General features: G+C 39.9%; 1 long non-coding RNA gene across 1 annotated transcript; it reads right to left on the reverse strand.

Moving 5' to 3' along the window:
* Positions 1-309: 309 nt before the first annotated feature.
* On the reverse strand, positions 310-26,743 carry LOC142052068 (uncharacterized). The gene is made up of 3 exons (XR_012658700.1): positions 26,618-26,743; positions 3,825-3,956; positions 310-3,735 (listed from the first exon to the last, which is right to left on the reverse strand). It is a non-coding gene; the product is annotated as an uncharacterized LOC142052068 (long non-coding RNA).
* Positions 26,744-27,681: the final 938 nt, after the last annotated feature.

Consider the following 27,681-nt stretch of genomic DNA (forward strand, 5'->3'; position numbering starts at 1 on the left):
TACATCAGGCAGTAGCTTTATCATAAAAACTTTTAGGAAAAGCTACAGGGAATTATGCTAAAAGTAGTACAGATCAGAAATAAATACATTAAAAATGTATTTGTAGGAAGACATAATAAAGGTCATATTTGGATAATATAGATCATATTACCTCTATTCATGATCATCATCTTGCTTCTCTCCCCAAATGGTCACTGCTACTGTAGCACTAAATAAAGACACTGCTCACAGGCAAGATTCTCAGTTTGAAGTGACCCTTCATTTTCTTTTTTAATACACTCAAGAAGTTTTAAAACACTTAGCAGTTCATCAGTAACCCACCCATGACATAGCAGACATTTTATTTTTTAAAATAAACATTGCACATTCCAAAATGCCTAATGAATCTACTCCGTGCCTCTGCAGATTGAGAAGGGGGGCTGCACAGAATTGCTGTTCCCAGGATCCAGCAAGTGGCTCTGGACAATAGTGGAACTATTCCAGCCATTTCCCCATCACCCTATTTAAAATACTGTTCCCACACACTGAGAACCAATTGAACATTTTAATCCTGCTAAATGTTTGGGCCCATGGAGGACAGATTTGCACCTGAATACTGGAGTGAGCATTGCAAAGGTTAGAGTTTTACATTTTTTTTTGGCCCTGCTTGAAGCACACCTATCTGCCAAGGTGCTCCATTACCTGCATCCAGCTCCCTGACTGACCAGGCTGGGCATCTCTTGGGGTTCACTGTAGCTCCAGCCTGGCTCACATCCCTTCCTATGGAAAACAGGGATCTGGGGAGGGATGGGTGGCATGCACATGGGTTTCACCCCAAAACGTGATCCAGACATGGCCTTCGTGCACATCCTGAGTCAGAAACTCAGATGTTCCCCACATTATGGTGTCTAGACATAGGCTTAGTGCTTCTGGGACAATAATTTACGTTTTCCTGCACATAGGTTTCTCATCTGCATAGTGGAGGTATTAATGCTACCATTGTGCTGTCCATGTTGCTTGCTATCAGTTTGGAGTAAGAATGGTCTCCTGATTTCCTCATTCAGAGTTAAGACATGAATATCCTGATTTCTGTTTACATTTCTAGCCAGCATTATAATTAATACATGCACAATAATTTGTTGCAAAGAGTTAGGGCATCTATATAGAGCATATCATACTATCAGAAATCAAAAAAGCAGATAAAATACAAGTTTAATCTTTCAAGGGTATGTGATGCGTGCTTCTCTGCTGCACACCTGACTGTGGTGATGACTATAATGCCACACACTGCATAAATCCAGAATGCTTATTAAAAAGATGTATGTCACACCACCTGTTCTCATCCAGCTTTTCTTTTTTTAACTGAAACAACTGCAAGTCAAACACAGACTTTCCAGCCAAAGAAACACTTCAGCCAGCATCCGATTTCAAAGGGTTTATATTAAAATTGTATGAAGATAAATCCAACAGGAATAACTTCGGGAATTCAGAAGCATAAAAGCTGGCAGTTCAAATTCCATACTGGAAGATGACCTATTTTTAGAGACAAATGAGAATTTCTGCTTCACTTTAAACCTGTTCTATTTCTGGAGCTCCAGCCAGCTTCCTTCCCAATAAAAATGAATAATAATAATAACTAGAAGATGTGAACATTGGCCTTCTCACAAGGGCTTGCAACTTTAAAAAAACATTGCTAACAGTCATTTTCTGTTGCTGCAGCAATCGCATCCACAGTCACACTCACCTTAAGTGAAGGTAAGTTAAACTTTCGGCAGCAGATTTTGAGTTAGGAATTATTTTAGGTAAATAAACGTGATGCAAGCTATGAGGAAAAGAACGTGTATCTGGACACCTGTTTTTCATTTATAATATTGGATTAAGCTCATCTCATCCTCAAGGCAGGAAAAGCATCATCTGAATCCATCTGTGAGAAGTTGAATAAATGATAACTTATGCAAGAATGCAGAAATTCCCTTTCAACTAGAAGTAAGCAAAATGGGTCACTGGTAATTAAATTATTGATTAACTTGGCCTGCCACCCATTCCACAATGTGAACTGATGTTTATTCATTTAGAAAACACTTCTCAGCACCCTTTTGAATACAGGAGCCCTGACTCTTTGAACTGGTAGTAGCCTCCCAGTTAATATGTGAATAATGTTTTCAAAGCTTAATACTTACTGGGCCAGACAGAAAAAGGACAAAACATGGTGGGTATTAATGCTGTAAACAGGAGGACTCTGTGGCCATCTAAAGTATAAAATAATTTCTACCTGCGAATTCTCTGACTTGGTGGCTCTTGTAGCATATACTCAATATGGCATTTGTTTTCTCAGCAAGCAAAGAACTGAACTGCGTGCTGGCCAGAGCCCCATGAGACCTTCTTACCATATGTAAAGGGCATTCAGGGAATAAGCTCCTTTCATGATGATAAATTAAAACTTGGAATATATATTAAATACAGCAGTAGAGTCATTAACTGTGGGAAATACCTTATCTGCTACCCTAATGAAGTCCATTTGGCTCTGCATGCAGAAAAGCTTTATTACAACTTTATTACAGCACACATGTACATGCACAAAGGTGTGTGACAATTTTTTGTCTTTCACTATATGAACAGCCCTTAGTTATTCCCTTCAGCTAACATACAGCATCTATATTATGCTGAAGTCCCTGATTTGTGGCTGATGGACGTGCCTTCAACCAGTAAGCTTGGCAAAAATAAGTAAATACATATATAGATACTTCCAAATTATATCAGTTTTTCCCAAAAGTATAAAAAATTACATTCTTAAAACAATAGTAGAGAAGTAGAACATCATGACGACTACATGACTGTGCAATGATTTTTTTAACAAAGGGTTACAACTTTCAAGTAAAAAATCGTTGTCATACGAGATGACACAATTGTCTCCAAAAATAAAAATTAAAATAATAATTTAGGCAAATCCATCTTTATGCAATTAAATATGCATTTACATAAATAGTTGCCTTTGTGCAAAAAACATTCATTCTGTTCATGCACAAAAATATCCTCAAATAAACAAAAAGAAACAGGAATCCAAATGGCAAATATAAAACATTCTGTAACAATAATTTGCCTCTGTTTCACTGTGTTTGCAACTACACTAATTCCTTTTCTCCTCACTAGTTTCTGTATTGTTAATTGCCAGTACAACCACTCATTTTCATTACAGAAATCTAACTATAAAACAAGAGGAATATAATAGTTAATACTATACAAATAGAAGCACTTGTATCATGGCCTTAAGGGCATTGGCTGATTTTAGGTTGGAGGCTTATCTTGCACATCATATTATATAGTGTAGAATTTGAATATAAATAAATGAGTGAGAGATTTAGGTAAGTAATACCAAAGCAACTTCAGCAGCATCTCAAGTGCCTTATTTTTGCAAATCAAATGCATATAAGGCCACTATTTTTTTATTTATACACCCTAATCTTACCCAGATGTCCCGCTGACTTACCCAGTTCTAGGTGCTTGTTCCAATTCCTTTTTTTGGGAATATATCAAACTGAGAAGCCAAATACAACTTCTGACAAGTATAACTCGGCAAGACTGTTTTCAGAGAGACCCTTAGATGGGTTCATTATTTCATCCAAAGCAAAATTTGCAGCTGTTCGGAGCTGACTGAAGACCTTCCAAATTTTTCCTTTTTGTTGTGGATCTTTAGATATTATTGTTTTTGTAGATATCTGCCCAACATGTCTTGACAGCTACTTGATCTCATATTATCTGATAAGAAAATGTAGAATAATTTACTGTTATTAATAATAAACTCTCTTAAGTGCTACTTTGCAAACACAGAAGCAAAGTGTACTCACATGAAATGAGCAATGTACAAGTATGCCCCAACAAGTTTACCATCTAGTACTGGGAGCCTCAGGTAGAACAGGATGAGCTCTTCTTATGCCCCAAATCAGAGAATACAAGCAAGACAAGAAACCAGGCAACTGCTGTGGGAAGAAGAGTGGAGATTAAAAATACTGGGAGGAAGGCTGCTATAGCGAACAGGTTTTAAGAATGGTTATAAAAGAAAAAACAAAGTTTACTGTTTGATTTGCAATTTTTGGAGTTTTGCCTCCATTCCCAGGATAAGCTCTATGCCTTATGACTTCTCTCCAGCTGGTTCTGGGGAAGGAAAGATAAAAGGGTGCTGGGCTTCGCAGCACAGACTGTGCTCAGCCATAGGCACCTCTCCTCTGAGCTCTCTCAAACCATGCATGCGACCCAGCTGCCTGGCTGCTCGAGGCTCGCTCTGCCTCTTGACACCACACTTCCCAGCACTCACAGGGCTGGGAGCATCCTCGGAGATGCACGTTGGTCTCAGAATAGACATATAATAATAAAATGGATGAAGTAGTAATAATAATAAAAGAATGTAGCCATGAAAAAGTCAAGAGGAAACTGAGTCCACCACTCTTCCTTACAGCTGTACAGAGGCTTGTGAGCACATCTATGTACATCAGTACCAACGGTCGCACATCTGCTGTACCCATTGCCCAAGCCATGAAGTTGCATTAATGGACCTCTGAGTTTAAGGTAGTAAATTTTGCTGGGAAGCAGTATTAAGCAGCTTGTACTACACCAGCATGTTTGTACCGATGTTAGTCCTGAAAGGCCCTTGTCTTGCAAGTTCAGAGACGCAAGTGCTAACGCTTACCCATATTGACACAGCATAAAGGCCTGTATTTTTCCATTCTTCATATATATGTAGATACATTCCTTCTCGGTCTCTCAGAACTATTTTTCCAATGAATTTAACATAGCAAGCTCTAAGATAAAGCCTTAGCCTTTTTCTTCTTCATTAAAACAAATTCTGTCATGATGAATATGGACATAAACTTGTAAACCATTATTTCTTTCTCTAGTCTTTATGGATGAAATTCAGTTTTGGCACAGATGGCTCTATATATCATCGTGTACTAGATGAAAAGACTGCAGGAAGAGGGACTGCAGGATCTGGTGTTCAAAACAGGTCACAGTCTTACTAGAAATGTCTCAGCTCCACTGCTTAGCTCGCTGCATGGTGCTACAGCCCGAAGAAGTGACCTTTGGGGGACGTGTTTCTGGGAAGCCAGGGATCCCCACAGCTATGCAGCTTGACTGGCAGACTAAAGTAGCAGATGTGAAGGTCTAAGTCTGCAAATGCTAAACCGCAGGCTGCTCTCTCCTAAACTCTCTATGCTGTACCTCTAATATTAATGCAGGAATATTTGCAATCTATGTGCTCCCTGACACGTTGTCACTGGACTTCAGTTACACTGCTCACATGAGTGGAGCTTGCAAGACAAAAACCCAGTTATCAGGGGCTTTGATGATATGTTGGTCTCTACATGGATTAAGCTTATTAAATGGAAGTTAAAGGGGTGTTTGCTACAATGCCACTTCAGCCATGAGGTTCCTGCAATTCATGACTAAGGATGTTAATCAAATCTCTTTCAGACAACACCACACACTAGTGTCAGGCGATTTCTCATTGTTAATACACTACAGTACTGGGTCCCAAGCTAAGACTGATAGAATGAAATAACTTGTGACTGTGAAGCACATTTCCAAATGAAGCCATAAGTGTCTAATTCTTTGCCTTAAGATTACATCTAAACACTTTTTACACATCTCAAACTCTTTGAACTTTAAAACTTTACAATAGCATAACTGATTTAAATCTTTTCTAGGCACTTATCTGGTATAGGAAACCAGATACTCTATATTGTGATTCAGCCCCCAGGCTTTAAAAATTGTAAATATAGTTCCTTTGAAAAATAAAATCTAAAATCAAATACAGTATCTCTAATGATTGTATTAGGCTTCTCAGTTTATGGGTTTTTTTACTAGGATAAATATACAGCCCCTGCATTTGAAGTAAAAGGAGTCCACAATTGTGAGAAGAACATTTGCCTGACATAACATGAAGCAATATTAATAACTGACTTAACTGAAAAAACATATTGGCAAGGACATTAACTTAGCTATGCAGGCCTGTTTATAATATACTTCATTAGGGTCTGCAACACTTTTGTCATGACTATCTCATTTTAGTACCCACCAATGTCAAACACTGAAGTGCGAAATGCATGGAGCGCTGCTGGGGAGCAATGCCACATGAACATTTAGGCACTGGGGCACAAATCAAAATTCATAACCCAAAATTAGATGTTGAGGTGTCCACACTACCTACTGGAGTATGAAGCATCTACCAAAGTGATCTTTATATGGCAGCACACTGACTGCATAGCCAAATACATGAACCACCAGGAACTGCGGAAAGAAGGGCATGTCCCAGTGTCTTCCCTGGGGGCCTGAGGGCGCAGCACCCCGCTGCAGGATCTGCTCGCAGCTAGCTGTGACTCAGACCCAGCCAGCACAGCCTTAAATCTCTCCTTGATATGTTGTCTCAAAAACACTGTGAAACCTCCAGAAAATCCTCCAAACTAAGTCTTCTGCACAACAACAGGGCACCAGAGCACCCCTCCAGGAAGTACGAGAGATTTTTTATTCCTTTTTTCTGTCTGGTATTATTTAAGTATGTCCCTTGCCCCATCACCCTATCTCACAACAGAGCAGGATTTTGGAGTAAAATGTTCACCATGCTGAAGATCATACCCGAGTCTCCCACAGAGTAATGACTTTGGCAAAAAAAAAAATCCCCATAGGTGATGATACACAGCTTTTGCAAAATAAAGCTGTTATGTATTTACATTTATGCCCTATGTGAATACTGGTATTGTGTCCATTTTGCACAGTTTTGTATCATGCAATAAAATTACTGATGCACTCCTTAGGAGGTGTGAGACCCATCCTCCAAGTCTTTGCCATATGAGGGCATTTGAACACACTTCTCATAGGAAAAGCCTCACCCCCAGACTGCGTATCTGGTGAATGAGGTGTTCCCATGACCAGTACAAAAAAAATGTATATTGATACTCCTTTATAAAAAAATTAGTAGTTTGAATTTCATGAGAATTTTGGATTAAATTATCCCGTCTTTTGAACAAAAGGATTGAAAGCTGGAACGGGCATACTGGTCTGGACTCACTGCTTTGCCTACCATTAGTGAAGCAGAGCAGGAGTCTTTAGGGAACTAGTTACAGCGCTGTGGTTCTCTCCCTAAATTTAGCCTCCTTAGGGAGGCCTGGAGACTGGCTCACCCTTGTTGGAAAACAACCATCTTTCATGAGAGCCTCCACAATGGCAGGGCTGGCTATGACAAGGGCGTAAGTGGGGTGGCTGGAAGGCAAGAGGCTTAGCCCTTTCCCCACTCTTTATTTGGTGGAGGGATGTTAAGCAGTTTTCATCAAATACTGCTGTTCCACTCATCCAGGAATTTTGAAGGTGGGAAGGCAGTAGGAGCACTCAGGTGAATCCCTGCAGGGCTCACTTGGCCCGTGCTGGCACAAGCAGGTATAATTTCATGGGTCAGCAGAGGTGAAGTGGGGAAAGGATGTCTCTTCTGCTTTTAGGGCAGGAAAAAGCTTAAATTATAAATGGAATATAATATCTACAAAAAGATATCTCAGATATCGTCACATGATTTTCGTGTGCAGACCTTAAAACTGTGCCTTAAAACTGATTGAAAATGGAGGCAATGCATGCCTCATAAGAAGCAATGGCAGCCAAACCCAGAAAATATGCTGAAACATCTTTTTGTTTGTTTGTTTTCTCCACATTTTTTCTTTTTTTTTCTAAATTACTCATTTTATGGTTGCACCACCAGGTGCCAGTCAAGAGTGGGATGAAAGGATACAAAAATAAAGCTCCAGTTTATGCATTTGAGGACTCAGGTACCAATCTAACACGAGACATTGTAGTTCTGACTACAAAGCACCTCACAGGCTTCAAGACACAGAATATAAACAGTACTAAGCACAAACACTATGAAGACTAATTTTAGCCTTTAACCTCTTATTTCACCGTTTTGAACTGGAAGAGAAACTGCAGGAAAAATCCCTGAGAGCTGAATTCAATCTCCATCTCAGATACATGGCTATTTCTCTATGTTATATGACACTCTCCAACCTGTCATGTACTGCTATCACTCAAAACCATTTATAACTTGTTAACAAGGTGGTGACAGGGAGCTGAATATTTTCCCAGAATGGCAGTTACATGTTTTAATAAAGATTAATATCTTGATCATTTTAAGGACATGTTAAATAGTGGGACAAAATAGCTGCCTTTGACATCTGGAAACAGGCTCATTTGCCACAAGATGGTGCAAAATTCATGCATAAATTATTCTAACCAAAATTAGGCTGACAATTGACAGCTCCAAGAAATATGCCACAGATTTCTTGATAATTTCATAGCTATTATTATTATAATAGAGAAAATATTGTAGGACAAACTTAGTGAGAGCTAGAGAAAACTCAGGCCAGGGAAAAATGAACTACCGCGGTCTTGACATATTTCTCCTAGGGAACGTGTGTTGTCTAGTTTCTGAAGGGAAATCAGTTATGATTTTTATAACCACCACAGATTTCTTTTTGCGGAAAGTGGGTCATTTGCAGCAGACTGCAGTGCATAAAGCACTCAGTTTTCAACCTTTCTTGACAAAGCCTGTTCTTCAGGCTTCACAGACCATTTCCACATGCTCCCCTCTTCCCTCCTGGCACACAGGGAGCTTTCTGCAGGGAGCAGAAGAAACCCACTCCAGCCATAGGGACAACACCACTGAGACGGCCCCTCCATGCACCAGAGGAGTCCCACGTCTGGACCACAGTGGGACAAAGACGTGAAGTTTGGATTTCCCAGATTCCTTCACAATTTTTGTTTCTCTTTTTGTACGTAACAATCTTATCTCTTCTTAGATCAAGCTGTCCTACTATTTCATCTTTTGGAAAACTGATCCAAATTATGCTATTCAGTGATCGGATTTATGTAATGCCAGTGACTGAAGAAGGCAGATTCGGTATGTCTTAGTTAACTACCACAGACGCAAGTCCTGTCACCATGTATAAAAACTCATAACAAAATGAAAGATGGAATTAATAAAGAATCTGTGAAGTGCAATGAGAAAAATATAAGGTGTAATGAAAAAGATAATGAATGTTAACTTTACCTCTGCAGTCCAGGTAGGAAAAAATAATCCTCCTTAAGAGCTTAGCAATGCATCTATAAAAGACTCAGTTCTGAAGCCCTGAATTAGAAGAAACTTGGCATCTGCGTCAACATTTGCAGAATCAAAGTTCACAGTGAAATGAGGTTTCCCTCTTTCAGCTTTTCAGCTTTCTTTTTTCCTTTCAGCCCTCCTTTCCCCTGCACCCACCACCGTGCAGTCTCTTTTTTCCTTGTTTGTTGCCAGAATGCAGAAAAGGTCTTCAAGGGCTTTTTTTTCCCAGACCCACCTGAAGAAAAACCATCAAACCAAGTGAGATGCAAATAAAAATGTCATCTGGTTTCACATGTTTCAAAGTGCTTGATTTTTTGTGTTTATAATTTTAAAAATTACTTAATTTTAAAACCTCAGACTTTAAAGGATATCTTCATTATGCCCTGAAAACTAGCACAAAGGCAAATGATAACGAAAACAGGTTTTAAAATGAACATCTATTACATTTTTTTTCTCTGACAAGCTTTAACACAAGCAGCTGCAATAGTGAAATAGTTAATCAGCTGTATGACACTTAACCCTTTGGATGGCAACTTTTAAACAGGAATTAACATTTTTTTGTGCACTTGCCCTACTTGCCTCCCAGGTTATGTTTTTGGGACAAGTACATTCTCCTCTCCTCAGCTGGCCACCAAGTGAAAGCTCTGTGCTCTCATTTTACATGTGTTTCGCTGCTAGTTATGCTGCTGTCCCAGAAAAATAACTGAGAGAAGTCATGACCACTGAGTCACTGGCACTGCTGTCCAAAAATGCAGTCTTCAGGGAAAAAATAAATCGTTGGAACATTACCTGCAGGCACAACTGGGCACTATAAAAATAAAAAAAAAAACACCAGGGTTTTGTGGGTTGTGTCCATAAGATTTGCTGAAGTACAGTCTTGAGATGACAAGTGTGTGTGTGTAAGTGTATAAAACGAGGCTGTACAATGGTCGCATTTGGTACAGAGGAGACATACATGGGTGTAGAAAATGGGTATCAGCCACTTTTCCAGTCCCTTTATCCCACACTTCTTGGTGGCCAAATTAACCCCCTATATCACAAGTAAGCAAGCCTACTCCATGGTGTTAGAGCAAAACCACAAGGTCAGGTGCCATTCAGGCTGTCCCACGTCCTTGGGAACTCCACCTCAAGGGGCACACACTTCTTCATGCTATGGGGATCCCCAGGTAGCTCTTTTTTGAGCACCATGTGCTACCTGCTAATGCACAAAGGCTGAAGTAAAGACCAAAGGAATTAACCCTGATTTGGGCTTACATGACTTATGCTCCCATCTTATTTCTTTAGGAGAAAGAACCTGCACATGCCTCGAAGCAAAGCACCGTTGGGGTGTGAAGAGGGAAGTGGCAGTGACAACCAGCCACAACCCTCCTGCAGAGGGTGACGTAGCTGCAGGAGCCACAGATGGCTCTCAGAGTTCCAGTCCCTGCTGCTGCATGGGAGTCTCATGGCAAAAAACAAAGCTACCCATCCTCAGTTAACAGGGAGGCTGGTCATCTCCTGAGGCTACATTTCCTGCCGCAGCGGGGTGCAACCTACTAGTCTGCCTGTCATGCAGAGACATAATTTGCTCTCCTTTGCAAAGCAGAAGTGCCTTTGATCCAGAGTCTGGATTAAAACCCAGCTTTGAAGATTTGCTAAGTGGTGCTACATTTAAAACTTTCCTATAAATTAATTTAAAGACCCAACAATTATGTTAGAAAGAGAATTTCCAAGCTCTGCAGCTGTGTTGCAGTGACCTCCTTTCATAGAAGCTTGGACTGGAGGAGGAGCCCTTTGCAACCTCCAAATACAGGACATCCTCATCCGCATTTTACCTTGGGACACCTCAGGTATGTCCCAGGATACAGACTGAAAATTATTTCCCCAGGTGAATCCCACCCACCCAGAAAAAGTGGGGTCAGGTGGACAACACGAAGCCATGACCAGGCTGCAACCAGGGGTTCCTGGTCACAAGCTTGGTGCCAGCAAAATAGGCTAATCCCACCCCTCCATGAGTGTCAAATATAATCCAGGGGCCGAAGCAACTCTTTTACAGATCAGTGCAGTTCACTAATTGTATAGAAAATTTGATCCTCTGCAGTACTTTGGAGTATTGTTTTAGGATATTTTTGCAGTCCCTTTGATTACAGACATTTTAAAAACACATTAGGCTGCTTTATTCCATTGCTATGCCAGCTCTGTATATCCTTCTGGCTGATAACTGTTATGTTAATGGCAATCACTGGGAAGCCACCTGCCAAATTAGAATAAGGCCACTAGAATTTATGCCTAATAAATATAGGTGGATGCAAGAAAATGTATTAAAATCTATTCCTCGGAAAATGCATCATTAAAAAGAAAAGGATGGCACACAAGATAGTTCAAGGATTGCACAACCTTACAATCTAGCCAATACATATGCACTAAAAAGTCTTATATACGCTGATCAGCTAAGGAACCGTTCAGGAATTTTATCAGCTTTTCAAAACACGTTGCTGTTATCTGTTAGTCCTCTGTAAATACCATTTGTAGTAGTTTATAGACATCAGTGACTTGTGCTGAGCAAAAGATCATTGCTGCTCAAATATATATCATTTAGTCCTTTATGTGTTTCAACACTAGTGCAGCTAATTTTCACTTTACTCAGACAGAGTGTGATTTTGGAGATTAATATGCTGATTTTTCCCCATTGCCACACATCATAAATAATCTCTGACCATGCTATGTTCGTGTGTCTTGTATGTACATTTACCCTCTTCCTCCAATTGTTCCTTACAAGCATGTAAAAAATGATGGGATTTTTTCCAGAACATAAATGTTTTTACTGCTTTCCATTTTCATGCAATTTAATTGGCTATTTTACATCCCTAGTTCCTTTTACATCTTTCATGTTTGTCTTGCAAGATCCCCAGCCACCTGTCCAGCCTCTGCTCCCTCTCTGAGGCTACCTTTTGTTTGAAATAGTTTGTGATGTATTATTTGTTTCTGATTATAGCTAATGCTTCTCATTCTACATAGACGAAGTGGGTTTTGTTAGATTAATATTTAACCAGGCCAGAAACTACTGAGATCATCTAACCTAACTCTCTGAATAACAATGGCCACAGGACTGCCTTGAATTAGCTCCCCTTTTAACTGGAGGAGACCTCTAGAAACACATATGAACTTGATTTAAATTATTCCAGTGATGGTAAATCTACCACAACCCGTGATAAACTGTTCCAGAGTTTAATTAACATCTCTATTAAAAATATGTGCTTTATTTGTAGTTTACATTTATCTGCTTCATCTTGCACCAACTGGATGTTATTAAAGCCTAGTTTGTTTCAGAGTTCAAAAAGCCTTTTCATAGCGAGTTTCTGGTTTTGATATAGGTACTTACACGTTCATTGACTCTCTCACCCTGAGGCAAGTTTTCAAGGACTCTGGTCATTCCTACAGCCCTTCACCTTCTTGACATGTAGACATGAGACCCTGGCACTTTTTTTTCTCTGAGTTCTGTGACCATCTGGAGCCACAGTCAGTATATCAGGCTAAACTTTTACTCTATATTCCCCTATTCACACATGCAAAGATGGAAATTGTCTTTTTCACCAAAGCATTATTTTCAGATGATAATCCTCTTTAAAAATTCCTGCATAGGAGACCGAGATGGGGAGACACACGTCACAACCACCATCTATCAGGACACCATTTATGAATTTAACTGTTACTACTATCGGCATCAAGCTGTTATTACTAATAGCAGATAAAGGTACATTCAAGTATTCAGACACATGTTTGCGATCACTCCTCGCTGCCTGGCTGGAGCAACCACTGGGAGGCTAGTCCTGGTGGTTTGCTCAAAAGCAGAGGGTCGCTCTGACACTCTGGGGGTTTCAGGTGGGTGCAGCAAGTCCTTTGTGGTCCCACGCTTCATCACGCTGCATGAAGCAACCAGAACCTTCCTCAGTACCGAGTTGTACAGCCTTTGGAGGTGTCAGCATGCACCGATAGCCTTGCACAGGCTCTTGGTGGCCTGAGTTTATCTGTTCTTATGGATTCACCAGGACCAGGAGTCTCCAGAGCTTGTCAGCTCCTGACAGACTTTCACACACTACTTCCCAGCACGTAATTTTTCTTTCTTCAGCCTGCTGTTTTCAGGTCACTGTTTCTGCATCCACATGGAGAGGCCCCACAGAGCTCATCCAAACTCACCCAGGAGAGGTACTCGTAGCATCCCATCATGATGCTCAAGCCTTCTCCAGAGTTTCTCCTTCCCAGGCCCCTTGGCTGTAATTATGGGCTGAATACTCCATTCAGCATACAAATATTTCACTGTGCCCAATCGTTTCTTTATAGTAAATTTCCCAAATTATTCAGATGATCCTGCATTCACAATCTGTCCTTATCAGGATTTACTTCTTCCCCAGGCATCTCAGTATTAGAATGAAATATCATATAAGAGCACTGAGAATTTTTACATTATCTTTCAAACAGACAATATTGATGCTAAATATTCAAATGTGCCTAACAACAAGCATAGAAAAATATACTATTGTTTCAGTATTTAAAGATAATTTTCTATTAAATGTTCTTCCTTGCCCCAAAAGAAGTTTGGTCTTTACATATTTCTGAGTCTATTACAGGTGTTTAATCTCTTTTTATCTTCATCTATTACGATAATAATGGGTGCAAAAAAAATCATATTTGTCTACAACTCCTTGGAGCTTCTAAAAACTTTGACATTAAATATATCAAAACTGTCTTTAAGTAGTGTATCATGGGTTTTTGAACTGAAAAATATCACTGGTTCATAACGTACCCTGTAGAATATTTTAGATTATATTCTTTTATATCTGTACATCAAAGCAATTTTAAATTTAGAAACAAGAACATAAATAACCCCAGCAGTAACTTTCTGCTACTTCCATGAATTTTAAACACTGTAGACATGAACAAGTTAAGACAAACTAATCACTTGGATCCTTAAAGTCTACTGAAATCAGGAAAAGGACTGCCTCTGACTTCAATGTCTTTGAGTCAGTCCCTTAAAACTACGACTGGGTTGCTTCATTCACAGGATTTTAAAGAATTTAAAATGAGTGAACAAAATAATGCACTGTTGTACAAACTAGCTGTTTTGCCTGATGATCAAAAGTTGTTAGTTTAAAAAAAAAACAAAACCGCAACAAACCAAAAAACACCAACCCCAAAAAATCCTTAACCCAAAACAGAACAGCTGAGCTTGGCAAATGGAGGGCAAAAACTTTACTTAGCAGCTGTCATTTAAAAAATAGTACTCCTTTCATGAGAATTTAAAATTGGAATAACCAAATCAGAACTGGTCCTCTGAAAATGAATAAGTAAGTAAACAAATAGTGGCCCATGAGCTCACTGAACTCTTTAGAACAGAACAAGTAGAACAGAAGCATTCAAATTTGTCTTAAGAGGTTATTAGAAGGGGCTAAATAGTTAAATATGTACCATATGTTTATGACTACGTTCTCTGTAAGCAGAGTAGACATATTTGGAAAATTAACTCCAGAGCAAGTATTTTTCCTGGTGATACCCTTCATACATTTGATTCCTTTCTCCCTGATTTATTGTGGATTAGTTTTGGGTTATCTAGGACTTATTTTCAAGTACCAGTACTTCCAAAGGCATAAAAGGTGTCTGAGGTAGGTATAATTTTCATTAAAATAAAAAAAAAAAAAAACACAACACATGAACCGTACAATATACATTTGCAGAAAACAAATTTAAAAAAAAAAAGCAAAAAGAAAAAGTGAAAAGGATAATATTCAGCAGACAGGACCCCGCTGTTCTGCACTAAGACCGATGCTATTGAGAGTGTTGCAGGCACACAGCTCGTTAGACTGTTTTCAACTTTCAGGACATATTAATTTCACCTAATCAAAGCTATCTGGGAGTTTGGTGCCTTAGGTGTCTACACTGGTCATCCCTGCACATGCAGGCAGTAGACAAAGACCAGTACCACTGGAGGCTGAGTCACCCCCCTGTCTTGGGCATCTTGTTGAAGGCAGGATGAAACCCTCCATTAAAGCCCTTACTTGTTTCCTCAGGCTAAAAAAAAGTGTAAATAACAGTTCTGGTCTCCAACTTTTAGGCAGCTGAAGTTAGGTGAGATGAATCCTGCCAACAAGAACTGATTACCCCAACACTCAAAAGGAGCTATTTGAAGGTAGATAGTTGGCAATTGGAAAGCAAATGGCATTCCTGCAGCTATGTACAAGCTCATGTTCTTTGGAAAAAAAACACTTTTTGAATATTCATATATTTCAGTGTGAATTTAATGTCAACTTTCCACAAAAAGATTTTCATGGCAGTGTTGAACACATTTGAGAACAATATGTACACAATATACAGAAGAAATCAAACACACTAAGAGATTCTAGCACTGATTTTTAAAGAATACAATAAAATACCCCTAGATAAAACAATGGCACAAGTAGTATTTGAGGGATAGGTTATATTTTAATTATTTACTTTAAAAATATACACATCAAGGAGAAATGAATGAACCTAGAGACAGCATTAAAAATTCTAAATAAAGCAGGTTATAAAAAATTAAGACTATTATTTTTTAAGAAAGAAGCAAGTAGAGTGAACATGAGAGAGTTTATAAAAGAGAACATGGCTTGAGAAAGGGGAGATGGATGCTCTTCTTGCAGAGTGCAGATTCCCCATCCCACAGATCAGAATCTATTCTACTAGTAGATCACTATTGCCCATCTCAATACACTATGCTTTTTTTATAACTTTTCCCATATGTACACATGTTTAAAATCAAACAATTCACTGAAGTGGAAGAGAAATTATTAATATTTCTGGAAGAGACTATGTGATGCCAATATAATATAAATTCTATATCCTGAGGCGCTCTGTTGAATTGACCAGTGTTTCTCCTCACACCTAACTCACCCCACATGAATATGTCACCTTTATCAAGAGTTATTCACATGTGAGTGTTTGTAGGTTTTAAGGTTCCCATACAGAGCTGTAGCGGTTTGGGTTTGAAAGCATGTGCAGTTTTATCCAGTAAGATAATCTTCCTACTGAGGCCTCAAGAAGTGCAACTCATAACCTGTTGCTTCTAATGGAGCCCTCACGTGCTCTGCAGAAAGCTGGGTATTATTTCTTTTCAGGAAGGACCCCAAATTTTACAGTATGTGAGTGTAAATTGCCAGAAACCTACAACTTCATGAAGCTTTAAAATTCAAGTTACAGTTTTAATATTAAGATGAAGTATACATTCCATAATGCTGCTTCGCTGCTACCTGGTAGCCAGTTGTTTTTATTTCATCTTTCAGTCTACATTTCATCCTTACTATGCTGTGAACTTGTCTTTTTAAGTTTAAACAAGCCTGGTACAAGGCAGATCCCATCTCTCAACATTATTATTTCTGGCTTTCTCTGTGACCTCGGGAAGACAACTCTATTTCCATACAACCATACAAATAAAACCACATATTTTCTCAAACATCAGGGCCAGGAACATTTTAAAACTAGGTCTGGGAGCTTCTCTGGAAATTTACCAAATTATTCTGGAATAATTATTTCAATAAATTCCAGTAGCTTCACAAGTGTGGACACACCCTCGGAATGGAGACAACAGTTCTGCAGCAAGAGGTGAATTCCACAACAAATCCTCTCCATAAATTACCACCCCAGCAAGGATATAGCAATTCCTCTACATCTACACATCTGGTCTTGTTTTTAGTATCTGCCTACAGATTTTGAATGGATATTTTTGATATGAGGGGGTTTTGACCTCCTTTGTTCTTCTTACGATAATAATTCTGACCTATTCCTTTGTAAAACTATCTGAGAATCCTCACCTAAAAAGATTCACCAGTTTCAAGCATTATTATCATAATTACTCTTGAATTTAATCGGGAAGTTCTGTTTGCAGTTTGCATGCCAGAAAGAACAAATTGGCTCTCTTTGCTATTTTTATCTCAATAGGGATGTGCTCTTGTTCTACGATAATTATTTTACTTTTCAGCACTTCTATTACTTTGGAAATAGTTTAGCTGTCTTCTGTTAACTGGTTGCATCCCACACCCAGTGTGCTCACCTATCATAACATTAATTTCCACTTTCATTCATTTCCCTAAGCCTCTTCAGCAGATTAATTTAAAAAAAAATCTGACACAAATTTTTCTTTCTGAAATCGGCATAAACATATATAAGCAGAACAACGTGACAAGTATGCAGCGAAATAAATGATAGTAATATTCTCCCACATGGTATTTTCGTCTGCAAGCATACACATGCCTGTATGCACATGCGTGTATTTGCCAGTGTATACACTGGCAGTTTTGACATTTTACCATCCCAGTGTCACAAATGTTGGTTTCAAGGATGCTGTGCAGGCACCGAATGTCTCAAGAATATTTTTCTTTGAACACACTTGATATTTCAGTCAACCACTGGACCAAATGAAAATCATTTACACAGGGGATGACTTAGAGCAGTGAAACAAGTGAAACATGGTGTTACTAAAATCTGATCCAAAGGAAAAAGTGTTGGTAGTGCATTTAAAGAAGACACGCTGAGACAGCTTTTTATTCCTTTATGTTAAAGTATTTTAAGGACTTGCCATCAGGGTGGCTATCCTTTTCCTGTAAGCGTTTTAAATCTTCACAGGATCAAAGGCCACATGACACATACTCCATACCCTGAGATTTGTAGAGCAGGGGGAGCTCCAGGGGTAGTTCAGAGGATGAAGGTGATAACAGTGCAATAGGAATTCATCTACCCTGCTGTGACTTGTGGGAGTGCAGAGCACAGAGCTTGGTGTTACGTTTCCTGCTGATGTTGGGTCTCCACATCTCCTGCTTGTTCACCTCCTTCTGTGGAAAGAGGCCACATTATCCAGGTGTCCCATGCCAGGACAGCACTGCTGACAGCTGTGTGCTACAGTCTTGGCATGAGAACTGCATCTGAATTGCTTGCAAGTTGCAGCTTAAAGGCTACAAGCCTTCTCACTCCAGGCTATGAGATGTATGGAAGTGTTTAAACAAATCTGGTTTCAAAGGGCAGATGTCATTTTTGGTCCTGATCCTTTTGGCTTTAGTACGTTTCATATATCTCATCCAGGTTCACCACTTAAAGCGGTAAAATTAAAAAGCAATCAACCAAAAAATAGTTCTTAATCACTACTCCTTGGTAGGGTGGGAAAGGGCAAGAGAAATGAAAGAACTATGAATACCAAACTAGCCAAGATCTCATTAAATGACTGTGATCTCCTACAATGCTTAAACTATTGGCCCAGCTCAATGCCTTCAGGGAAATCCTCACATGCGGCCCTCAGTCATTCCACACCCAAAGCATTAGCTGCCTCCTCTGGAAAAGAGACATTTGAGGGCATCTCTGCCACTAACCCCTCTCTCAGGCACCCCCAGGGGAACGTGTCGCAGGTGGCACAAGGCAGGGCTGACACAGCAAGAGTCAGGACTAAGGGAGCACACTGGGCTTCCTCCACAGGCCAAGAATCATCCCCCCAGAAGAGGCAGTAGAGCTGCAGGTCCTTCTCCTTTGCACAGAGCTGGGATGCCCAGTGGATAGTGGTACACCAGCACTGCAGACTGCTATGTAAAATAAAGATAACCCATCTTGTTTGCAGATAAATTCTTTGGACCCTGACAGCAACATAGGATGACAGCACAGTGCTCAGTCCAGGCTAATTTGTCCTGCTCCCTGCACCAGGCTGCATGTTCAGATTGGTTTTAGTACCTGAGCTAGCTGGCACGTTTCTGCACTTACTGCAGGGTCGGCACTCGGCTGGACCTTGGAATAAACACAAATGATAGGGACTGAAGTGATTCCCAGTGAACCAGGGAGAATATGGGACATCTGCCCAGCTTTAGAGGGAGTCTCTGAGCTAACAGAAGGAGAAACAAAGTATTATTCACCTTCACAGACTTTTTAACGAGATTTTTCACGCACATTTCCTAACCAAGAGTATCTCGCATAAGGGGATTTTGATAACCCGGAAAAACCTGCTTAAGACTTCTGAGCTTAGTGCATCTGCATGTGCATATAAAATATTCTTAAAAGGTAGGTTTATGTGTGGAACCACTACATCAGATTATAAGAACTTCCACCTTCTACGAAATTATATATGCATGCAAAAGACGGAAGCTACATGTAAAATAGAACTACAATTGTTTTGCATCAAGATAGACACAAGGTTCAGGAAATTATTTTGGCACAAGACTTGGAATAGTAAATTAAAATATAAAGATAAAACATGGAACCATGGCACATCTTCAGCTTAGGTAAGACCGCACAGCACAAGATACTGTAGAAAACTGACTTTACGCCATGACAGGTGGCTACAAATTCCTGCCAGACAAATGACAGCTAACAGACAGCAGCACTTAGCATAAATCACACAAATCAATTGTAATATTCAAAAATTCTAACTAGTAAGAGCTCAAGTTACACTATGCGTGGCAGAACAAAATAGACTTTGAAATCCATCAGGAAGTACAAGACTTAGAATATGGGAATGGGCCTGATTGTTCATACTAATTGAAGAGCCCTCTAATTCTGCTCCGGGTATCTTCTATCTTGCCCTCCTCCTGAGAGCAACAGTTACTTACTGGGAAACAAGTGAAAACGTGCTTCAGTACACAGCGCACATAATACTTTGAAGTTAAAATTTACATTAGGAAATCTACAATTAAAAGCAGGTAAATAAGAAATATCTTTCCAGTAAAGTGAACAGTTCTATTTACTTCCACCAGCATATGTGGCAACAAAAAATAAGGATATTAAAAATTCCCTATGTTTTCTATCTTTTATAACTTAAATACTTTAAAATGTCTAAGTCATTACATTTAAAACATAATATGTATTTTATTTTCCAACATATGTGTTGCTTGTTGAGTGTTAACATTTTGTCACCTGAGTAGTAAACACAAGCATCTTCATTTTGTTTTGTTTTCAGTCTATGTCCTTCACTGGCCCTCATTTATGAAGAGAAGCATTTAATCCAAGTAAGAATTTCTACTTTTATTACACATTGTGGGGGAAAAAAAGAAAAATATAACTGAGGGATCAAAGTTAAATAAGAATTTACAACATACTCTACCGTTTGTTTGAGCAAGTGAATTTTTACAAAAGAAGCTCCCAGACATAATCCCTGCATTTAATGAAAATATTTAGAGATTCTACATTAGACAGAATTCACTGATTTATTTATTAATTATAAAGCTGTTAGGATGTCAGGCACAAGTCAGCTTGTGGCTTTCAGGAATTTTTGTGAGGATTTGTATGTGCTGGGGTTTTTTTCTACTGTAAAATGTAACAGGGTTCCAGGTTTTCTTCTTGAGCATTTGACTCCAGCTAATGTCAGGCTGGAGGCAGTGGGCTGTGCCACCTCAATAGGACCCTATATACATCAGGGCATATGAAGACCAATTCATTGAGAAAGGGAGTATCAGACTACTAAAATTTTGGGATTAGGGTTTTTTTTAGTTATCACCTGTTTATATTCAGTGAATAGTTAGAAGTCAGAGAGAGGAACTCTTCAAAGAAAACTCAGTAGGCCTATTACTGTGAGTACAGTGGGAGAGCTCACATTATAATTTGCTGGGAATTGTGGAAGAAACAAGTCCTCCATCAAAATCAAACAAGTCCAGATTTTTCAGAGCTTGTATTTATTTTTGCAAGTAGATGGGAGTTTTCAAATATCAGAATCTTTTTATTTTCAAAGTGAAAAGGACAGTTAGGCAAGTATAAGAAGTATTTTTTGAAATTAATTATCCTTTAGATAAGTCACTATATCTCCACCTTATATGCTATTTGTAAAAATAAAAAAATAATCATATCAGAAGACTCCTTTGTTCCCTTTCTCCCTATTGTACAGAAAATGATTCCCAGATATCAAAAAAAGGAATATACTTCATATTACTATCAACATACAATGTTTATATATTGCTATAGAATCATACAATCATAGAATGGTTTGGGTTGGAAGGGACCTTTAGAGACCATCTAGTCCACCCCCCGTGCAGTGAGCAGGGACATCTTCAACTAGATCTGGTTGCTCAGAGCCCCGTCCAACCTGACCTTGAATGTTTCTAGGGATGAGGCATCTACCACCTCTCTGGGCAACCTGTGCCAGTGTTTCACCACCCTCATTGTAAAAAATTTCTTCCTTATATCTAGTCTAAATCTACCCTCGTTTAGTTTAAAACCATTACCTCTTGTCCTGTCACAACAGGCCTAGCTAAAAGATTGCCCCCATCCTTCCTATAGTCCCCCTTTAAGTACTGGAAGGCCACAATAAGGTCTCCCTGGAGCCTTCTCTTCTCCAGGCTGAACAACCCCAAATCTCTCAGCCTGTCCTCGTAAAAGAGGTGCTCCAGCCCTCGGATTATTTTTATGGCCCTCCTCTGGACTTGCTCCAACAGGTCCATGGCCTTCCTGTGCTGAGGGCTCCAGAGCTGGACACAGCACCCCAGGTGGGGTCTCACCAGAGCAGAGTAGATCAGAGTAGATGGGCAGAATCACCTCCCTCCACCTGCTGGCCACGCTTCTTTTGGTGCAGCCCAGGGTACGGTTGGCTTTCTGGGCTGCAAGTACACATTGTTGGCTCATGTCCAGCTTTTCATCCACCAGTACCCCAGCAGGGCTGCTCTCCATCCCTTCATCCCTCAGCCTGTGTTGGTATCGGGGGTTGCCCCGACCCAGGTGCAGGACCTTGCACTTGGCCTTGTTGAACCTCATGAGGTTCTCACGGGCCCACCTCTCCAGCTTGTCTAGGTCTCCTTGGATGACATCTCGTCCTTCAGGCGTGTCAACTGCGCTACTCCACTTGGTGTCATCTGCAAACTTGCTGAGGGTAGACACAATCCCACTAATTCATTGACGAAAATGTTAAACAGCGCTGGTCCCAGTATGGAACCCTGAGGGATGCCTCTCGTCACTGGTCTCCATCTGGACATTGAGCCATTAACCACTACCCTCTGGAAGCGACCATCCAACCAATTCCTTATCCACCAAACACTACACATATCAAATCTGTACCCCTCCATTTTAGAGAGAAGGATGCTGTGGGGGACCATGTTGAAGGCTTTACAAAAGTCCAGATAGATGACATCTGTAGCTCTTCCCTTGTCCACTGATGCAGTCACTCCATCATAGAAAGCCACTAGGTTGGTCAGGCAGGACTTGTCCTTGGTGAAGTCAGGAGGACTTGCCCTTGTCCTCCATGTGCATTAGCATAGCTTCTAGGAGGATCTGTTCCATGATCTTCCCAGGCACAGAGGTGAGGTGAGGTGAGGCTGACAGATCAGTATTCCCTAGGTCCTCCGTGTGCATTAGCCAAAGTATGTCAAAATGGTATAATCTAGGAGCATGCAGAGTGAAAATTATTCTGGTTCAGCTGTTAATGTAATAAGTTGAAATGTCCAAGCCACTGCCTTCAAATAGACTTAATCCATTGCAGTTACTATAGCTGTCACTGTTAAATAAAACTGCAGCAGCAGCAGCAGCAATTTGACACATTAAATGTGATTAACAGTTACAAAGGGATTTGTAATTACTTGGAAGACACACCACAAGCATTAAATACAAATACTGGCACTTTACACAGGAGACCTTACGGCAATTGAAGCTGGTCCTACCCTTGACATGGCATAAAGAGGAAAGGGGTCTGTGCAGCGCCTGCAGCAGTCTCCACTCTATTGGCAGAAATGGTTCAGCTGGAAATATATGGAAAGACTTTGTGGGCTGTCCCCTCTAAATTTCTCAGGGCATTTCTGTCCATTTCAGCAATCCCCTGAGATACACAGCAGCTGCCAGAAAGAGAAGACGTGGGCCTGTGCTTAAGTCCTCTGACAGATAACATTGAATAATAGCATTGTCTAAGGCAAACACAGACATTAAAGAGTGTTTTGGTGGCTATGCTACACACAGAATGGAGACTATTTACTTCCCCCCTTTTTAAAACTTAAATGCATTACTTTTTGTAGTGTTAGGTATGTTTCCACTGCAGCAAGGTGCAATTACAGTCTACTTAAGCAGAGCCTGGATAGCTTTAATTTCTCCATTTGAGGAGCAACATCAGTAAAGGTGTGGCAGCACTGACTTCAGCAAAATCTAGAAAACCAAGTACTCAGGTAACTTCAAATAGCCTAGTGTAAAACCAATGCCACTAAAGACTCAGTGATACAGCTACCTGAGCTTGCTGGTAGCTAGATGAAAGTTATCTCAGGGTACCCACACATATTGCAGCCACACCTCTCAAGGGCAGCATGTGCATAATCTCACTTGTTATATTATTAAAGACACTTTTATTTTGTAAAGGGACTGTCCATAGGCTGTTATTACTTATGGCACAGTTTTCCTGTACTGAGGATAGCAGAGCTATGGTGTAGCCTCACAGGAATCCCAAAAAGCATTTCTAGCTGATTCTGCTGGGGCAAGCCCACATCAAGGGGGAGGCTCTGGCCTTTTCAGATAAGCTGTTATTTGAGTTCCTTTGCCCTCTCCAATCTCTCTGGAGTCAGAATGCAATTGTACTTTTCTTGTTCTTTGTATTCAGGGAACGTAAAGAACGTACATAATTATGACTAATGGCCCCACCTTCCCTACCTGAAAGCATTCACAAAGGACCAGCCACATCTCTGTCAAAAATGTTTAAAAAGCAAGACAGAGAATATTACAAATATGAGTTTAAATGTGATCTCAGCTGTAAACTTTATTGCCTTCTAAAATAGCTAACATCTGTAGATAAAACAATGATGTAACAGATTTTTTACAGATTTGCAATGTCTCATAAAGCAATATTTTTACAAAATAAATAATCAAGTCTTTCAAACTTAACAAAAGTTATCCAGTCTTCAGTATATCCCACAAGTTCAGCAAATGACATTTCTTAACCCACCCACCCAGAACAGACTGATCTTCATTCATTCTTTACAGCTGTGTAAAAGACCTTTTCTCTCATTCTTGTGTTGTCTCCCACATAGGTCAGCATACTTCCAATGTAAAGAGAACTCCATCAAGATGGATTAACTCTTGCATGAGATTATTACTAATACATACACGTATGAAGCAGGAAGGAGATGAAATAGCAGCAAAATTCAAAATGCCAGTTCAAGTTTATCCTCCTCTAACTAGGCAGGGAAGAATGTCATCCCTCTGCACAGTGTTTTATGAGCTGGAGTTTAAAACCTTCTGAGGTACATAAAAGCTAGCTACATTGCTGGGCATTCATGGTTTGAAATAACAGGAATGTCCAAGCTCCCTTTTTCACTTATATGGTAGGGGGTTATATCGACTTTTCAATACAGTGATAATTAGCTGTGGAGGAGTAGTACTATAGTGGCCCTCGTTCTCTTTATTCCTTCCCTTCTGTAAAGACATAATTAGCAAAGATACAGAAAAATTTCATTATACATTTCATTATACATTATATATATCAGACTTAAAACAATCTCTTCAAGAGATATTCAAGCTTGACAAAACTCCAATTTATTAACAATCCTCCTCACATATATGCATTTCTCTATAGTAGTTATTGACTTCACTCCTGAGGATGCAGGGATGTCATTCAGCACTGCCCCTTTCCACTTAAGAGTGCTGACAAACCACTTCTGTATATTGCTGTGTGGCTTAACAAAATTAGGAGCTCCAACTGCCTGTTCTGCCTCTTTGAAAGAAGAGTCCTTCGAAGGGGACCTACAACAAAGTCACGGCCACTTTTGTGCCAAGTCCGGCATCTTCATAACCTGTTTTTACATGCAGCTTAAATCAAGCGGTAGATCTGGCCGGAACCCCCTGAAGCCCCTTTTCTGCTGTCTCCATTGGGAGGGCACAAGCAGTTAGGTAGGGGTGGTGACCTCCTGAAAGTGGTCCTCAAAATGTGCGTGAGCTCATCTCTGTGCTTTTCAGTGCTCCCTCTCTTCTCTTGCATGCAGTGGATCTACAGCTGCTACCATCTTCCTGCATTTGGTTTACATACCAAATTTTCTGGGGGTTTATTATCTTTGTTCTCCGTTCCAAAAGAATGAGAAAAAAAGAAGCTTCTGCTGTCTTTGCTACCCTCCTTTCTACAGCTCCTTGGTCATGGTATATTTAAACTTCCTCCCTCAAGGTATCAAACAACATTATCATTATATTTAATTACAAACTAACCTGATGTATTTTTATAATTAAAGGGAAGTAAATAACATTTAGAGCTTAATTCCGAGCTTCTGCAGAAGGCAGTGGTTAAGTTAAATCACTTAGTGGAGGTACGAAATACTGTTCACAAAAGATGAAGATAAAATAGGCATAACGACAGGTAAATGTGAATCACATCCACAATGCCTTGTCTTTCAAAACAAGTATCCATATCGTTTCAGCAAAAAGAGAAAGAGCCTAGCTGTAAAGTGTAGCTGAAGTAATCATATCATGCCATAAAAGGACAGCTTTAAACATAACTATATTTCTTGTGAAATAGGGATGAAAATTGCTGTTTGCAGATCCTTAATTAAAAGGTAGCTATCAAAGCCTTTTAAACCAGAGAGATTACCAGTTCCCAAAACGCTAAGCTTATACTCTCCTTCTTCTATACAGTCTTATTCCAACACGCATTTCTATTTTCAAAGCATGTATGCTGAGGAAGAGGCACGTAAAAACTGTGAATATCAAAATAGCAAGACATGTAGAGTGTCAACAAGATTTTCAAAGAATTAAAGGCTCAATAAATAGTACAATTATTTACCCCGATTCACTCCAATTCAAAGCAGTGTAACACACTGCTCTCTATGTGGTAGGCAGAAAGAATCAAGCAGCACATAATATGCTGCATATTGCCTTTTTACAGGATGAAAGGCAGCATCTGCTCCTTGACTCAGTGGGGACCACTGCCCCACCAGAGACCCCAAACTGAAGATGGCCAATGCTCACTGACCCAAGGACTCAGGCAACACTAGCAAGGCCGGGCAGGACTTCAGGGAGCCTGCACAGGTTGCATCTTGGGGTGGAAGGATGAAGACCTTTCTGTTGAGCACGACATGCAGGCAAGCCGCTCCCCAGCAAATGAGCCAGCACCCCCAAAAAACCTTGGTGTAGTCTTAGCCAGGCAACAGTGAGCCTTGACTACGGTTGAACTAGCAGGTCTGAAAGAACAGCAAATGGGCAGAGCTGATCTACATGGCATCTTAGTACAGCCCAGAACTGCTGAAAATTAAGTCGCTTTTCCATAGTTGCCTAAAAGATAAGCTTTTAACACAGGGTGAAAAATTAGCAGTAAATCATAGTACCAACAACATACACTGCTATTTACAGCACTAGAAATCCTGAGGGATCCTTAAAACATCAGAATCTTTCATTTTATGTTGCAAAAGACAGGGTCTTTATTACAGCACTATTTGTAATTCTCTCTTTGAATAACTCTAATACTGTACAGGGTCTTATAGATACTTTTCAAGGTTGCTCTGCTGCAAATCTCGCATGAAAATGTAGCACTATTCTGTAAACCTCTGTGCATTCTCATAAATACCGCAGCGTACCTCTTACCTGCAGGTTATCATCATCTTCATGCACGTTTCAACATGTGTTCAGTTGTGATCACCTGCCATTCTGCCCACTGACTTCCTCAGTGCTAGAGGTCTTCTCCAGTGGTTTAACACCTTTCACTGGCTTTCGTTCTTAAAATAATATGAGGGCTATCATCAGGAAAAGATAGTTTTCATTTCATGAAACCAGACTTTCTATGTAATGGCTTTTGGCCTGTGTCTGCACACTCACATCAACATAGAGTCTAGGAAATAAGAACTTATTTGAAATCATATAAAAATGTGCCAGATTACTAGTACTTGATAACTAGTATTTGATACCTCCACCTATCTCCCCCTCTATTTCTTCACAGAAAGGACCTTCCACTCCTCCAGGTAATAGTGGTTTCCTGAGGGTTCCTGAAGCCACACCTGCCTTCAGGTACTATCTTGAACCCACTCCTGGTTAAAGCTCTTTCCCAACAGCATGAATAGCATGAACAGTACTGAACACATCACCATTCAGACAGGTTTACAGAACAAAACTTTTTGTGTTTTCAGTCAGCCAAAATTCTAACACCATCAAGCAACTAGTCTTTGAGCATTAGATCTTCCGCCAGTACAGCATATAGCTTTGTGCGGCAGAGCACTAGAAATTACGTTGGGCTCTCTGAATTAACAATGAACAGTTGTCCAGTACATTCATCTGGAAGTATTAAGATCCCCCCTTGTCCCTCAGATACATGAGTCTCAGAGATATTAGATGTCCTATCATTGCATCCCTACCAATGTTCATTCATTCTTTTCTGTGGCTGATGAAGAGGTATAAAATGAAAGAATAACCATTCTTTCTTTTTAAATTATTTATATATATTTTCCAAGTAGAGCTAGGAAGAGGAACAAAGAGCACACCACATATGTATTTTTGATTGTTCTAGCTGCTCCCTTGTCCCAGTCAAGTGCTTGTTCATCAGCAGTCCCCATGCAGGTTGGATAAATCACAATTGCCTCACAAATGCCCACCAACCAGAATATCTCCAGGTAGTGCTTCACACCCTGTTCTGCATGACAGAACTGACAGCTGCC

Source organism: Phalacrocorax aristotelis, chromosome 1 (genome assembly GCF_949628215.1).
Source record: "Phalacrocorax aristotelis chromosome 1, bGulAri2.1, whole genome shotgun sequence".
NCBI lineage: Eukaryota > Metazoa > Chordata > Aves > Suliformes > Phalacrocoracidae > Phalacrocorax > Phalacrocorax aristotelis.